The sequence below is a fragment of the Hippopotamus amphibius genome, chromosome 5 (assembly GCF_030028045.1).
Source record: "Hippopotamus amphibius kiboko isolate mHipAmp2 chromosome 5, mHipAmp2.hap2, whole genome shotgun sequence".
Lineage (NCBI taxonomy): Eukaryota > Metazoa > Chordata > Mammalia > Artiodactyla > Hippopotamidae > Hippopotamus > Hippopotamus amphibius.
In genome coordinates this window covers 82545514-82561769 of record NC_080190.1, presented here as the reverse complement: position 1 = coordinate 82561769, position 16256 = coordinate 82545514, and the positions used below count along the sequence as shown (strand labels likewise).

The window sequence follows — 16256 nt, the reverse complement described above, 5'->3', positions numbered from 1 at the left end:
TATATACATTCTTTTTCAGATTCTTCTCCATTATGGTTTATCTCAGGATATTGAATATAGTTCCCTGTGCTCTACAGTAGGACCTTGTTGTTTATCCATCCTATATGTAATAGTTCCCATCTTCTAACCCCAACCTCCCACTCCATCCCTCTCCCAGCCACCTCCCCTTGGCAACCGCAAGTCTGTACTCCATGTCTATGAGTCTGTTTCTGTTTTGTAGATAGGTTCATTTGTATCATATTTTAGATTCCACATATAAGTGATATCATAAGGTATTTGTCTTTCTTTTTCTGACTTACTTCATTTATATTGATAATCTCTAGTTCCATAAATTAGCCTTACTATGTTAAGATTATGTGTCTTTCCATTTCAATAGGTGAAAAACATGAGGCTCTATAAGTTACGTGAATTGCCCACAGCATTCAGATGTTGGCATTTCCTATCCCAAGCTCCAACACCAGGATTTTATCCTAGCTAGCCTAGCCTAGTTAGCCTTCACTATTCAAAACCCCAAGAGGAGGACACCGGGATCAAAGACTGAAGCTTTCCTCCAGTGGGCTCTCTGGGACCCTGAGCAGACTCCCAAGTGACTCTGACCTTCAATCCAGATGGTTTTCACTGTATTCATCTCTGAATTACAAAGGCAAACTTCACTTTTTCGGTAGTTTTGTTTTGTTTTTTCTTTAAGTGAGAACATATGAAAAAGAACAGAGAGGGCAGACTTCCGCTTTTGAATCCACACAGCAGCGTTTCACAGATTGTGGAATCACCTGGGGCAGAATCACATCTGCGATAAATTCAGCGCCCGGGGCCACTATGGGCAGAGGAAATGAGAACGTATAGACACAAGGCCTTGGCATCGGCATCTTCACAAGCTCCCTGGGTGATTCCTCAACACACTAAACTCTGAGAACTGCTGAGACACAGTAACCAGGACTAAAGAGCCTGATGTACAGGAGAGATTATTTAATTATCACACCAACTAATTGTAAGAAATCCTTCAAACAGATGCACAAACCTGTTCATTTTCTTCAAAGAGGAAAAACATCCCCTCTCCCCCCACTGCTCCCATTATCCATTTACTCGGCAAACGTTTTCTTCAGGAGTAGCTCAAAATACCACAGTTCAGTCTCTGTCAAAATCCACTCTCAACTAAAGGGGCCTGAATTCATGTGATTTCGCTGGGTTGAAGCTGTGATCTCACTGCATAAGGGCATCAACATCAAAACAAAGGTATCACTGAATACAGCAGCCTGTCTAACAGAGACACAGCCACCAGAGAATAAAAATAGCAAAACACTGCCTAGACAAGGGTGCCAGCATCAATCAGGAGACAGCTTCTTGATGCTGAAGCAGCCCTGCCCCGGAGGAGCCCGAGCACCCCCAGCCCACACCTGGAAAAAGCACCCTGGAACTGTACTTAGCAGCCCAGTTATGCATGCAGCAGCTTGGATTGAATAAAAACCCTCTTTCATTCTCTCTTATTATTGCTGGATTCAATTAGCTAATGGGAGGTGGGAAGCGATGAGCTTGCTACTAAAAGGCAGTGATACGCTTTTGTTTAGGGTTTATTCACTGCATTGGAGGAAGAAGCAGAATGGAGATGAGTTCTTTTAAAGGGAAGGTTGAACACAACGGTAGGAACCAGAATTTCTAGGGGACGGACTCTTAGAGGTCACTGTGTCCTACAGCAACATGCTAGAATTCTCCTTTTTCAGGTTGAGGGTCTGAAGGTTGCTATCAGGCTCTCCTAAAGTCTTGCTCTGTCCAGGATAAATATTCTTAATCATTCTTATATGAAAAGGCCTTTAGTCCCCCCCCCCCACTCCCACTCCTAAATTATCCCATATACCTTCTTCTGAACACAATATTTTATCAAAACCCTTCTAAGAGTGTCAGAATGTGTCAGAATGGGACACACTACGCCATGTGGTCTCATAAGCAGAATGCAGGCTGACTCTTATCTCCAACGGTCAGGATGGTGTCATTTAATTAACCCAGACAAGAATGACATTAGCTTCTTAAGTAGCTGTCTGATGCCACTGGCTTGCCTTGATCTGGACAAAAACTAAAACTAAGACTTGTAAGCATAGAAGAAACAAGCCACAGGGCGATCTACATCGAACATTTGAATCAGCCTCTTAAACAGGTGATGTATTAAAGGTAATGGGTGTTAAACCTCCCCTTGCTGGTCTAGGCTGACCATTTCCATCTTGTCAATATCTTTTTGAATCCCGATAGGACCATCCACTCTTTAACCCATTAGTTCAGCTTGGTTTCAGCTACATTATGTGATTTTTAAAATGTATCCTGACTACTCCTCCAGACGCCTTGATAGTCTGTCTGTGGGAGGTCTTCGTGGCCTTCCCCTCACCTCCTCCAGCCCCACGGAACCCTATCCGTCTCAGTCATGCGTGAGTACATCTCCATCCACGTTGGCCAGGCTGGTGTCCACACTGGCAATGCCTGCCGGGAGCTCTACTGCCTAGAACACGGCAGCCAGCCCGATGGCCAGATGCCAAGTGACAAGACCTTTGGGGGAGGAGATGACTCCTTAACACCTTCTTCAGTGAGACAGACGCTGGCAAGCATGTGCCCAGGGCAGTGTTTGTAGACCTGGAACCCTTGGTCATTGATGAAGTTCGCGCTGGCACCTACCACCAGCGCTTCCATCCTGAGCAGCTCATCACAGGCAAGGAAGATGCTGCCAATAACCATGCCCGAGGTCACTACACCATTGGCAAGGAGATCATTGACCTCGTCTTGGACCGAATTCGGAAACTGCCTGACCAATCAATGCACAGGTCTTCAGGGCTTCCTGGTTTCCCACAGCTTTGGTGGGGGAACTGGTTCTGGGTTCACCTCCCTGCTGGTGGAACGTCTCTCTGTCAATTATGGCAAGAAGTCCAAGCTGCAGTTCTCCATTTACCCAGCCCCTCAGGTTTCCGCAGCTGTAGCTGAGCCCTACAACTCCATCCTCACTACCCACACCGCCCTGGAGCGCTCTGATTGTGCCTTCAGGATAGACACTGAGGCCATCTATGACATCTGTCGTAGAAACCTCGATATTGAGCGCCCAACCTACATGAATCTTAACTGCCTCATGAGCCAGACTGTGTCCTCCATCACTGCTTCCCTGAGGTTTGACAGAGCCCTGAATGTTGATCTGACAGAATTCCAGACCAACCTGGTGCCCTATCCCCGCATCCACTTCCCTCTGGCCACATATGCCCCTGTCATCTCTGCTGAGAAAGCCTACTGTAGCAGAGATCACCAATGCTTGCTTTGAGCCAGCCAACCAGATGGTGAAACGCAACCCTCGCTATGGTAAATACATGGCTTGCTGCCTGTTGTGCCGTGGCGACGTGGTTCCCAAAGATGTCAATGCTGCCACTGCCACCATCAAGACCAAGTGCAGCATCCAGTTTGTGGACTGGTGCCCCACTGGCTTCAACGTTGGCATCAATTACCAGCCTCCCACCATGGTACCTAGTGGAGACCTGGCCAAAGCACAGCGAGCTGTGTGCGTGCTGAGCAACACCACAGCCATCACTGAGGCCTGGGCTCGCCTGGGCCACAAGTTTGACCTGACGTACGCCAAGCGGGCCTTTGTTCCCTGGTACGCGGGTGAGGGTGTGGAGGAAGGAGAGTTTTCTGAGGCCGTGAGGACATGGCTGCCCTTGAGAAGGGTTATGAGGAGGTTGGAGCCGATAGTGCTGAGGGAGAGGAGGAGGGTGAAGAGTGCTAACTTGTCTACTGCAATTTAACATGCTTGTCTTAGGACTGTCTTATTTGTGTTCTCTGAAGCTGCCCACTGTGGCCCTATCTTGTCAATAAAAGTGATATTTCTATTTTCAAAAACAAAAGGTATCCTGTCTCTCCAAGGCATTCTCACACTTTTATGGTTGCAATCTGCAATTACAAAGCTGTATAGGAAAGCAAAAATCATCCTAATATGTAATTATTGAATTATAGTCAACCAACTGTAATGCAGTGTAAAAGCATTTCCTACTCAAGTATCTTTCCCCATTCAACACTAGCATCCTTTGATTCAAGATCTTTGTCCACCTTTTGCTGAGTGTAAACACAGGGCAATTCATTGCAAAGTGTATGGCAAACTTACCCCCAAACCCAAACCAAAACAAACCAGTAATCCATGGCGCTGAGGTTGAAGAACAGATTGAGTCATATACAAAACCATCGGCCAATGGAGGTCAGCAGATTTAGAAGAGTTAGCAACTAAAGAAGAGACATTTAACAAGGATGATGACTTCAAAGAAGGTTTAAAAGAGAATGGTCTAAATATTAAAGTATTTAAAGGAGACTTGGAAAAAACAGATAAAGCTCTTGTAAAAATAATTCTCTTTAGAATCATGCAGTAAAAGTCAAACACACAGTGAAGGATGGTATTTTGTGCTTTCATACAATTTGGTCATAAAAATTACATCCCCGACTCAGTCACCTCATTTAAAAAAATTCTTCACTAAGGTATAATTTACATACAACACGATGGATGTATTTTAACATGTAAAAATCCATGAGTTTTGATACATTTGTACAATCATGATACTATTACTGCTATCAAGGCAGAACATTTCCATTACCCCCCAAAAGTTACCTGACTCACTCTTTATTCATTCTAAAAATTCATTGTTGCATTTATAAACTAAATTTTTAAAAGGCTTATTTTCATAATTTTAGTTTCATTTTCAGAATAGTTCCCAAGCAAATATTTTTTCTACTTTTAATTTTGACATTTAAAAAATAGATAGACCTTATATCTTTAGAGCAGTTTTAGGTTTACAGAAAATTGAAGCGGAAAAGCACACAGAGCGCCCACATGCTCTACCACTACTATTAACATCTTGCATCAGAGGTACGGTTGTCACACCTGATGAACCAATATTGACACATTATTATTAACTAAAGTCTATCGTTTAAATTAGGCTTCCCTCTTTGCGTTATACAGTGTTTTGTTTTTGGTTTTGACTTTTACAAATGTATAATGCCATGCAGCCACCATCACAGTATCATACAAAGTAGTTTCACTGCTCTAAAACTCCCCCTGAGCATCATCCATCTGTCCCTCCCCACCCCCATCACTGATCTGTTTTTTACTCTACATATAGTTTTGCCTTTTCCAGAATGTCATATAGTCGAATCATGGTATACAGCCTTTTTAGATGGGTTTCTTTCATATTGCATTATGCATTTAAGGCTCCTTCAAGGACATCTTGGTTGCTTCCATATTTTGGCAATTATGAATAAAGCTGTTACAAACATCCTTGTGAAGACTGTTGCTTAGACATGAGTTTTCATCTTATGGGTAAATACTGAAGAGGGCAATTGCTAGATCACACGGTAAGAGGATGTTTGGTTTCTTAAGAAACCACCAAACTGCCTTCCAAAGTGGCTATACTATTTTGCATTTTCACCAGCAACAAATGAGAGTTCCTGTACCTCCATGTCTTCATCAACATTTGGTATTGTTGGTGTTTTGAATTTTAGCTATTTTAATAGGTGTGTAGTGGTATTTTATTGTTGTTTTGATGTGCAATTCCATGATGGTATGATGATGAAAATCTTTTCATATGCTTATTTGCCCTATGTATATATTCTTTAGTGAGCTATCTGTTCATGTATTTTGCCCACTTTTAAATTGCCTTTTCCTATTGTTTTTTTCTTCTTTTTCAATTTGATTTTTATTCTGGTAATAAAATATCCATGGCAGGGCTTCCTAGGTGGCGCAGTGGTTAAGAATCCACCTGCCAATGCAGGGGCCACAGGTTCGATCCCTGCTCCAGGAAGATCCCACATGCTGTGGAGCAACTAAGCCCATGTGCCACAACTATTGAGCCCATGTGCTGCAACTACTGAAGCCCACGCGCCTAGAGCCCGTGCTCTGGAACAAGAGAAGCCACGGCAATGAGGAGCCCGTGCACCACAATGAAGAGTAGCCCCCACTCACCACAACTGAGCCCTGCGCACAGCAAAAAAAGACACAACACAGCCAATAAAATAAATTAATTAATTAATTAAAAAAAATATCCATGGCATAAGGACTTCCCTGGTTAAGAATCTGCCTTCCAATGCAGGGGACGCAGGTTCAATCCCTGGTCAGGGAACTAAGATCCCACATACCGTGTGGCAACTAAACCCGTGTGCCACAACTACTGAGCACATGGGCCACAACTAGAGAGCCTCCATGCCTCAACTACCTTGCTTCCTTTTGTAGATTTTAACTCCTTCTTGGTAAAGTCTGTGCTTTGTTTTCCCTTCCTCCATGTGAAAGTCATCCTTCTTGGATTGGAGAGGATGGCAATGCTTGTCTCCAATGGTTTGGTACCCAAAGAGTGAAGCCCACATCTCCTCCACTGGTGACCTCTGGAACAGAGGGCAAGTCTGGTGGAAGCATTCTTGACTGATTTAGCAGCTGGCTGGAAGCTCAAGTGAGCTCCAGAATGAGTTTTGAGAATAGAGGAGAATGTGAATACTACTCAAGGATACAAAAAGTTAGCTCTCATTTTGGCTTAAAGGAGCCAACAGCAAGAAGGAGAAAACCAGCCCATGGGAACATGGCTGAGCCAAGCAACATGCTCCCAGATCAATAAGCAAAAAAAACTAACACAAAACAAAACACCCCAAAACAACCCCCAAACCACAAAGGCCAATCTTGGCATAAGTCAATGAACCCAGATAGCTACACGGGAGCAAATCACCTGTACAAGCAGGGCTCAAAGGTTCTACATGTAAGAAGCAGTAGAGTCACAGGGGAGCAATTCTGCTTTCTGTCTGTCACCAAGGAGCAGCCTACCCTCTTCCCCTGGCACTGGTGGCAGTAGCCTTTCTTGTTATGTTTTCGCTGCAAATAACCAAAAATGTCCTTGTTCCTGACATCTTTCATGAGGCTTAGCTCATCCTGGAGGTTATTCTTGCCCTAAATTGGCGTTCAGCCTTGGTTATGTGCCTCTCTTATTTTCCGTACATATCAATACCTTTAAAAAACTCTGGACTCATCAGAGAGCCACCTGGATGGTCCATACTGATGTTCTTGGTGGCCCTCAACTTTAAAATTTGTTTAATTAAAAAAACTATGTATCTCTCTTTGACTACATAATGCTGTAAACTATCTTCTCTGTTCCAATCCCACTAAGAGGTAACCTCAGTCTTTAGTTTATATCTTATCCTTCCTGTAATGAATATTCAAAAAATACAAATAAAAATACAAATAACTATTCTTTTTTCCTTATTTTTATTAAAAAATACAAATAGTGGTATACTTTTCTTTTTCACTGAACAATATTTCTTGGAGATCTTTCCTTATCATTGCATATGCAGCTGCTATTTATTCATTTGCCAAAGTTTTGAGATTTTTATTATTGACAAGATTTCAGTAGGAATTGTATACCAAGTGTCAAAAGCACATCTCTTGGGGCCAGTATTGGAACATTATCAGGAAAAAGGTTCAACAACAATAGTGCTCATTACAGTGAGATGCTTACTGAAGAGCTGAAGGCTAAACTTCGGATTAAACACAGAGGACTGCTATCCAAGGGTGTTGTGATCTTGCATGACAATGCACGTCCGCACACTTCTGCCCACACTGTCGACAGTCTGCAAAAACTTCATTTTGAGGTGTTAAAGCATCCTCCCTATAGCCCTGATCTTGCTCCATCAGACTTTCACCTGTTTGGTCCCCTGAAAGCAGCCCTACAAGGATGAAGATTCACTTCTGATGAAGAAGTGAAGACAGCGGTGCATTCGTGGCTCTCAGCTCAGCCTAAAACATTTTTAAATGAGGGAATATGAAATTCTTTTTTTATTTATTTATTTATTTATTTTTTGGCACACGGGCTTAGTTGCTCCGCGGCATGTGGGATCTTCCTGGAGCAGGGATCGAACTCATGTCCTCCGCATTGGCAGGCAGACTCCCAACCACTGCGCCACCTAGGAAGCCCTAAATGAGGGAATATGAAAGCTTGTTGACAGATGGACAAAGTGTATTGAAAAGCGAGGAGATCATGTTGAAAAATGATGTATTTGTCTTTTCTAAAAGTTAACTTAAATACTATAGCCAGAGTGCGGATAAATTTTGACTCACCCTAGTAGTTGCTGTCAAGACGTCAGCAGGGGCTGGCAGGAGGCCTCAGTCCCTCACTAAGGGGTCTTCTCTATAGGCTACCTGAGTGTACTCACCAGAGAGCAGCCGGCCTTCCCCAGAGCAAACAATCCAAGAGAGAGCAAGGGAGAGGCCACGACGTCTGTGATGATCTAGTCACCCACCATCATGTCCCCCATATTTCATCCATTAGAAGGGGAGGAAAATTAGCCCTCCACCATTTGAAGGGAGGAACATCAAAGAATTTGGGGTATATTTTGAAATAACCGTGTTTCCCTGTCTCTACTAACCTTATATTTTTTTACCCCAGTTTTTTAACTATTTTTTTTTCCAGTTAGTTTTTCTTTAGTAAATTTCTTCACTTATTTAGGTTAAATGGAATAGGCTCATGATGAATCTCTTGGCTATAGTCATGAGATGCGTTTAACATTTTAGGCATCCAATTATTAGCATCACTGGGAAACGAATGTTCTAGACTATGGTCTGAAAGACAGAAGACATGACTGCATTTGAGGGAACAGGCTTTGGTTTCTACCTGCAGGGTCCTGTTTTTTTACTGACTGATCAGCAGTTGATATTTCTTTTATTGCTGCAAAATCAGTCATGTGGTGGTAAGAATAGCTACACAGACTAGCCTGCATAGAAAGTAAGAAGAGGAGCCCCTGACAGCAGTAGGCATTAAGACCTGTTTTCTGGGGGCCATTCAACATTGACCCTGAAACCTGGAACCAAGCTGTAAAACATACAGTGAGCAACCTTATATATGCAGGGGTCAACAGGATAAATTTCTCAAAGTGGGATCGGTGGATTAATGGACGTTTAAAACTTTAATAGACATTGTCAAGTTGACCTCCAAAATTATGTACCCATTTATCCTCCCACCACAGCATGTGAGAAGGCCAAACTCTGCTCCCCTTCACTTACAGTGGGTATCATTAAACAGATCGATCTTTGCGGTTTAAGTCATAGCTGTTCCCAACCACGGTGGCAGACAGAAGTAGGACTAATACCTGTGAAAACTTTAAAAACAAATGTCATGTTCGTTCAGCATTTATGATGGTATATTATGGAATGTGGAAGAGTAGAGGATGGGAATTGAGGTCAGAAAGGTGGAAGATAGGTCAAAATAGGGTGAGAAGTGGTTTTAGCTGACAATGGCCGAAAGCATCCTCTCTTTACTGACAGCTGAAGAGCAACCATTATAATCCTGTACCATAATCTTGTTAGCCAGTCTCCCACTGATGGATATTTTAGGTTGTTTCTAATCTTTAGCTAATTACACACAATGCTGCAATGCTACCTTGTTTATACTTCATGATCTGGGCTTTCTTATATACTTTGTAATGTAAATTCCCAGAAGTGAAGTCCTGGTCAAAGCGGATATGTATTTGTGATTTTTTTTTTTTTTTGTATCTGTGATTTTGATAGTTACTACTATACAAATTGCCCTATGTAAGGTTTACTAATTTATACCCCACCAGCAATGTAGTAAAGTACTTGCTTCTCACAGTTTTGCCAACACAGCATATTATCAAATCTTTTTTTGGCAATATTATAGGTAAAAAAATTACCAGTTTTTAATTTGCATCTCTCTCATAATGGGTGAGATTAAGCATTTTTTCACACACTGATAAACTATTTTCATTTCCTTTCCTGTGAACTACTTGTCACATCTTTTGGACATTTTTCTGTCGAGTTGTTGGTCATTTTTATATTGATTTGTAAGAGCTCTTTATTAGAAAGATTAACTCTTTGTCTACTATGTGAATTGCAAACATTTCCCCCAATTTGTCAGTTTGTTTTTTTCACTTTGCTTACAGTGATTATTATTTTGTTGGCCAAACACGCGTCTTTAAATGTTTTTTTAAAATGTAGTTTAATTTATAATTTATTAATATTTTTGGATGAATTCTAGACTGTGAATCACAGTGAGAAAGGTAATAAAAGAAAAGTAATAAAAGATAGCCTCAAGTTTTATCCAGGTCTCATAAAATTTTAGGTTTTACAATTAAATTCCATTTGGAATTTATCTAGGCTGAGAGCAGTCAAATTAATTTTTTCCTAGATGGCTTCCCAGTTGTCCCAAATCACTTGCTAAGTAGTTCACCTTTCCTCCTCCTATATGAGACACCACCTTTATACACTGAAGTTGTTTATATATTTAAGCCTACTTGCTGACGTTCTGTTGCGTTTAATTGGTCTTCTGTCTAAACTTGTGGCAGCACCACGCTGCTTTAATCCCTCAAGCCTCCTACCATATTTTAACCTCTAGAACAGCGAGTTCCCCTTCCTGCTCTTCCTGCTCAGGGCTTTCTTGTCCATTTCCTAAAAAAACCTTTTGGTATTTTAATTGGGGTACCATTACACTCAGAAATGAACCTAGGGAGGACCGACGTTTTTATGTTGTTGAGTCTCCAGGGTTTTGAAGGCTTCTTCATAGAGGTCCTATAAAAGTTATGTTTATTACTAGGGATTTCAAATTGTTTTGGATGAGCTTGTAAATGGGCTCCTTTCTTTCATACAGTTTCCATCTGGTTGGTTAGTCCCATTTTTAGCCTATAGGGCCAAAAGGTCGAACTCAAGTGATCTCTTATTTTAAGATCTCTGCACGCCCACAAATATGTTTCCCTCTTCATAAACTTTAGGATGACAGGGTCACTTTCTCTTACGTCCCTGTAATCCTCACTCACTAAATTGTTTTTCCTTATTGGTCAGATGACACCATTTCTAGCTATTTCCTTTACTCATTGAGCAATGAAATTACTCTAAAGAAGGTCAGAGGTTTATCAGAGGTCCAAAGCTTAGTTCAACAGGGCATCCAGTGGTGGTCAAGAATATCCCATCACTTTTGCATGTTCCCGCTGGAGTTTGCCGGCACTGTCATCTCTACAAAGCAGGATTCATCTCTGGTCTCCCTCTGCTGGGGACCACAGCCCAGCCCCTTGGCTCTCTGCCTCTGCTTCTGTCTCAACAACATGCTCTTTTCTACCAACTGCCACATATTACATCTCTTTTTAGTTAAGAGTTCCATCCATTTCTTCTTCTTCTATTTGGAATAATTATTTTAAAAATTATCTTTAAAAACATGCTTCTTAGAATGGTAGTACGTGTGTTACATTCAGTAGAGAAAGGGCTCGATAGGGCTTGATAATTTCCTATGTTGGGAGACAGCCCGTGTTACGTATATGTCACCGGTAAGGTCCCAGTGCACGTTAACACTTTAAGGACCGAGAATTTCTGGAGTAAACACTATGTATTTCATAGAATCCTAATTAATACCCTGCACTCCTCGCATTCAGGGAACACATTTGGGGGGGTGGGGGAGGGGTGCAGCCCCAAGACAATAAGCACCCAGGTCTGCCTGAGTCGCTCTGCTGGGGACACCTGTGATGGCGATTATCTACCTCGGCTAAAGTGTCAAGGTCACCTAGGAACTGTGACCCGGGATAGAGGAGCAGCGATTCTTGAATCTTGTTTTCTACACAGCATTTCCCTGTGTGCTTTTTTTTTTTTTTAATTAGAAGAAAGTGATTCTCGGCTAAACACCCCAAACCAAAAACTAATTAGCCAGCCAATCAACCAAACCCATTAACTGGCCAACCAACTAACCAACCTATCAAACAGCAAAGTCTAAAACCATTGTCATGGGACTTCTTGGCGGTCCAGTGGCTAAGACTCCACGCTTCTACTGCAGGGAACACCCTACATGATGCCTGGCGCGGCCAAAAAAAGAAGAAAAAGAGATTTGCCAACGCTTCAATGGAAACAAAGATTACTATTAAGAAAAAAAAGAAAAAAACCCAAAGACACTGTTCTATTCATCTCCCCCTTCTCCCACCCCCTGTCCTTCTCTCTCTCTCTCTCTCTTCCGTTTCCAGCACACAGCACCCATTATACGCATGCCCTTACCCTTGGAACTGACTGCTTAGTGCCTGTGCCGCCTCCCACCTGGTTCCACACCTGGATGTGCAGCCCCATAAACTCCGCCAGGGCTGGGACTCGGCCGTAGTTTTCCCTCCTCCGAGACCACTGCACCCTGCCATGTCTGTCACCTCTCCTGTGCCCCCATGGCTCCCAGGACGGTGCACTGTCTGGCCTTATCCCTAACCTCTACCACCTGACCTGAGCACACAGGGAAGCCAACAGAGCTCCCAGTTCTCAGAGCTCTCAGTCCACAGAGCCACAAGGACACTCTGCTCTGCCGTCCTGGCCGCTTCTGGGAGCAACTTCCTATTCACGCTTTAACCCATCACACGGCTGCTTTTTTTCCCGTGTGTGATTTTGGCCAACGCAAGGTCTTCTGGCAGTTCAGTGCATACAAGGACGTGACTTAAATTGTAAATTCCTATGCTGTCAGGGGCCTGTAATACTGCAGTCCTTACATCACTTGCATAAAAATAATTCACATCTTCAGCAGGGGAAAACATCAGTATGCAAAAAGGTATCAAGGAGATCCTTGCATGGTAAACACATGATGTGTCTGCTCTTGTAATATGTCAGTTCCAGAGTGGTTTTTCCCTCTGTAAATCAGTTAGTATCACTCTTATTAGCCTCTTCTATCCGGGTTGATATTATTTTCTGCTTTACTGATAAAGGCGCTGCTTCTCAAAGAAGGGAGACGGCAGAGGCAGCGGTGGAAGTCTGGGATGAAGCTGGGGCAGAATCTGACCTGGAGATGATGCAGGTGCCCGGATGGGCTGGAAGGTGCTCAGGCCACGCCCACCGGCCTCAGGAGGATATCAGGGTTCTGACGTCTCCCCCAGGTCAGGGGAGAGAGGTGCCTTGAGGCCCTGCTGCTTCCCTGGTAGAATTCTTATCCAGAACCACGCCCTCTGCCTCCCCACCCCAAGGCTCCTACCTGCTTCTGTAGCCCAGACACACTTCTTTCTGACACAGGTGAGTCCACCACCCTCCTCCACGCACCACGTTGGCTTTAGATGCTGTGTATTCTCCAGCGGTGGTGGCCACAAAACCTTCCCTTCCATGGACTCTTCCTCCAGGGATCTCACCATCCTCCAGTTGAGGGGCGGGGTCTATGCTCCCCTTGAAACTGGGGGGTGGGGTTGTGACAGAATAACTACAGGAAAAATGTCACTGGTGGCTTCTGAGGCCAGGTCCTAAAAGGAACGAGGCCTCTTTTCCCTTGGACCCTCGCCACGGGGGCTCTGAGGCACCATGAAAGCGGTCTGGCTCCCCTGGGCCACATGCTGTGAGGAAGCCCAGGCCACCCGAAGACGCCAGGTGCAGGCGCTCGGGTTGGCAGCCCCAGTGAAGGCAGCAGGTGACAGCCAGCATCAACCACCAGACACGCAGGGGAGACCTCCCCCCCCCCCAGAGAATTATAGCCCCAGCTGGGTTGAGTTACCCCACCCAGCAAATCTTCCCAGTAGAGGCTTGTGACATCGCAGAGCCGGGGAGACCCATCCCTGGTGCTCTGTCAGAATTCCGCACCCACAGACCATAACCAAAGGGGTGCTGACGCCATGAGGTTTGGGGGTAGCTTGTTAAACAGCAGCAGGAACCAGAACAGATGTAAAAGCACAAATCTCACAGCATGTTCAAGTGTCTGCAAGACGTCTAAGACCCTGAATACACAAATCCTCTCAATTCCTCTGTTCTGGGATGCAATGAGCATGTAGTTTTCAAAGAATGTGAAATTCTAGCCAATAAAAATGCCACACTGAACTTTCATGAGGATGGGTTTTTACTCTGGCTTTAATCAGACAGTGAAAGGAGCATCCCCTGAACTGGACTGTCTTAATTTCAGACCTAATTTCCAAAAAAATGTCTGATAATCAAACACTTCTTTTTCTAAGACTGTTTCATCATTAAAGAGCTCTTTCAGAATGGGGTCAGTGTATCATTCTGGCTGGGAGGGGATCGGCTTGTTGTAAGGATAGAGGGTCTCTCCCAGAGCCGCCCCCTAGCAGAGCGCCTTCTGAGCGCTGGTCTCAGCAGCCGCTCTGACCGTGAACGTGAGGATGATGAAACTGACACTGCCCACGTGATGATCCCTTCCTCCCCCTCCTGCCCTCCCTCCTACCAGCATCCATTCTGTGTGTACTACAAGGTACACATAGACACGAAGCTCGATGCTGGAGATACGCAGGTGAGACCCCGTCCTTGTGCTTGGAGGCTGCCATTTTCTGTCCAGGTACACTTTTACAATTTTTAATATATTCAGAATAAAAATAAAACCCCATGGAAGCTTTTGGGTAGTGAGGATGCCCAAGCGCACTTGGTGGAGGACACAGGTTTTCAGATGGACTGCAACTCTATGGGTTGGGGTAGAAAGATAGGGATTGTACTAATTAGCATATTGGCTGCTGTGTCAGTCCCCCTATCTCAGAGGCTGAGCACGACAGAAGTTCAGTTCTGATTCATGGTGTTGGTAGACAGGTGGTATTTTACCACTAGGTGGTTCTCCGATTTGCTTCGCCAAAAGTGTACGCACATCATGCTCTTTCTACCCTTCGCCTTTCAAAAAGGACCACAGGATACTGGTCCCGCTCCATCCAGGCTGAAGAAGATGAAGGCTGATTTTGATCACTGACACTGGCGATGTGCAGATCACCGGTGGTTTTGCCATGATCCATTTTCACCAAGTATTGGGGATGAAAGTAGTGGGTTCAGGGAAGAACCCAGGGGACTTCCTTGGTGGTCCAGTGGATAAGACTCCAAGCTCCCAATGCAGGGGGCTGGGTTCGATCCTTGGTCAGGGAACTAGATCCTGCATGCATGCTGCAACTAAGAGGCCCCCATGACACAATTAAGAAGTCCACATGCCACAACGAATATCCCGCGTGCCGCAACTAAGGCCCACTGTGGCCAAAGTAAATAAATAACAAATAAATAAACAAATAAATACATATTTTTTTTAAAAAAAGAAAGAACCCAGGAAGAAAGAAGGGAGACAGTGAGTAGAGACAGCTCTTTTTGAGGAGTCTTCTGTTTGTTTTAGTTTAACCTCAATTACTTAAAATCTCATCACATTTGGGAACCAGAGGCTCCTCCAACTTTGGGAACCTGGGAAGCCCATGCATGCAGCTGGTGGAGCAGGGAAGAGGAGGGTGGGCACTGTTTGCCTGGTCCTGATCTGCCTTGGTCGACACATACCACTTTGGCAGGAAGTCCCCTGGCCCAACGCAGATGCCAAGGGAGGCTGGGAGATGCGGTCCATGGCTGGACACTCCCTCCTGGCAACAACGCCACAATGTGGTAGAAGAGTAGGGATCTTGTCACGGATTTCCCCATCCCTGTGGCAGGATGATTCCAGAGTTCTCCACGGTGCCAGTGCACTAAGAAATGCCAGGGGCTTGGCTCCCCCCGAGAGCTGGAGGCTTGGCCAGGAAGCTTACCCGGCTTCATTCCTCCTCTTCAGGGAAGATTTACAAAGTCTCATAAACCCCCAAAAAGGATTCTGTAAAATGCATTTGTCCACATGCCCCTCAGTCCACCCTGTCAATTCCCTCTGCTCCCTACACAGGATAAAACATCTTCATCAAGAAACAAGGCTTTCTCTGAGCTGGGCTTAAACATACCAACTTTCATAAAACCAAACACTTGAAAAATAACCAATAAAGCACTGAAAAGACCCAATGCCCCCAACTTTAGTCCATAATAAAATATTAACAAACCTGTCTCCATCCTGTAGGTGGAGAAGCTAAAGCCCGTCACTGAAAAAATTCACTTCCGTTTCCCCCGCAGAGAAACACACAGCAAAATATTCCATAGAGTGGTTCTCATGAGATGTTCCTGCAATGAGCGAGCTTTAGTTTCCAATGCTTTTAATTTAGTTTATGTTACAAATGAATAATGTATGTATGGTGGAGAGTAACTCATTCAACATAAGTGTCACTTAGATAAGAAAAGTGTGACAGGATCCTGATGTGCTCCTAAATGTTACAGTAAGCACATAAATCGTTTTGTTTTCTGTCTACTTGAAGTAGAAAACTGCTGAGCAGATAAATGTAATGACTATAATTCTATTTTAAAAGATCCAGGAAGCATGAGAATAGAATTTGTACAAACATCAAGAAGGCAATCAGATTTGTCATCTTTTGTGACAAACTCAACTAGATGGTACGGGGTGTGGCCATCAAACCCATATGCACTTTCAGTGACAGAGAGCTTGCCA

General features: G+C 44.0%; 1 protein-coding gene and 1 pseudogene across 2 annotated transcripts in view; one reads left to right on the top strand and one right to left on the bottom strand.

Annotated features, from left to right (window-relative positions):
- SLC35F3 (solute carrier family 35 member F3) overlaps positions 1–16256 on the bottom strand; it is a 101271-nt gene that overhangs the window by 55039 nt on the left and 29976 nt on the right. The window lies entirely within an intron of this gene.
- Positions 2405–3748, top strand: LOC130853315 (tubulin alpha-1C chain-like; annotated as a pseudogene).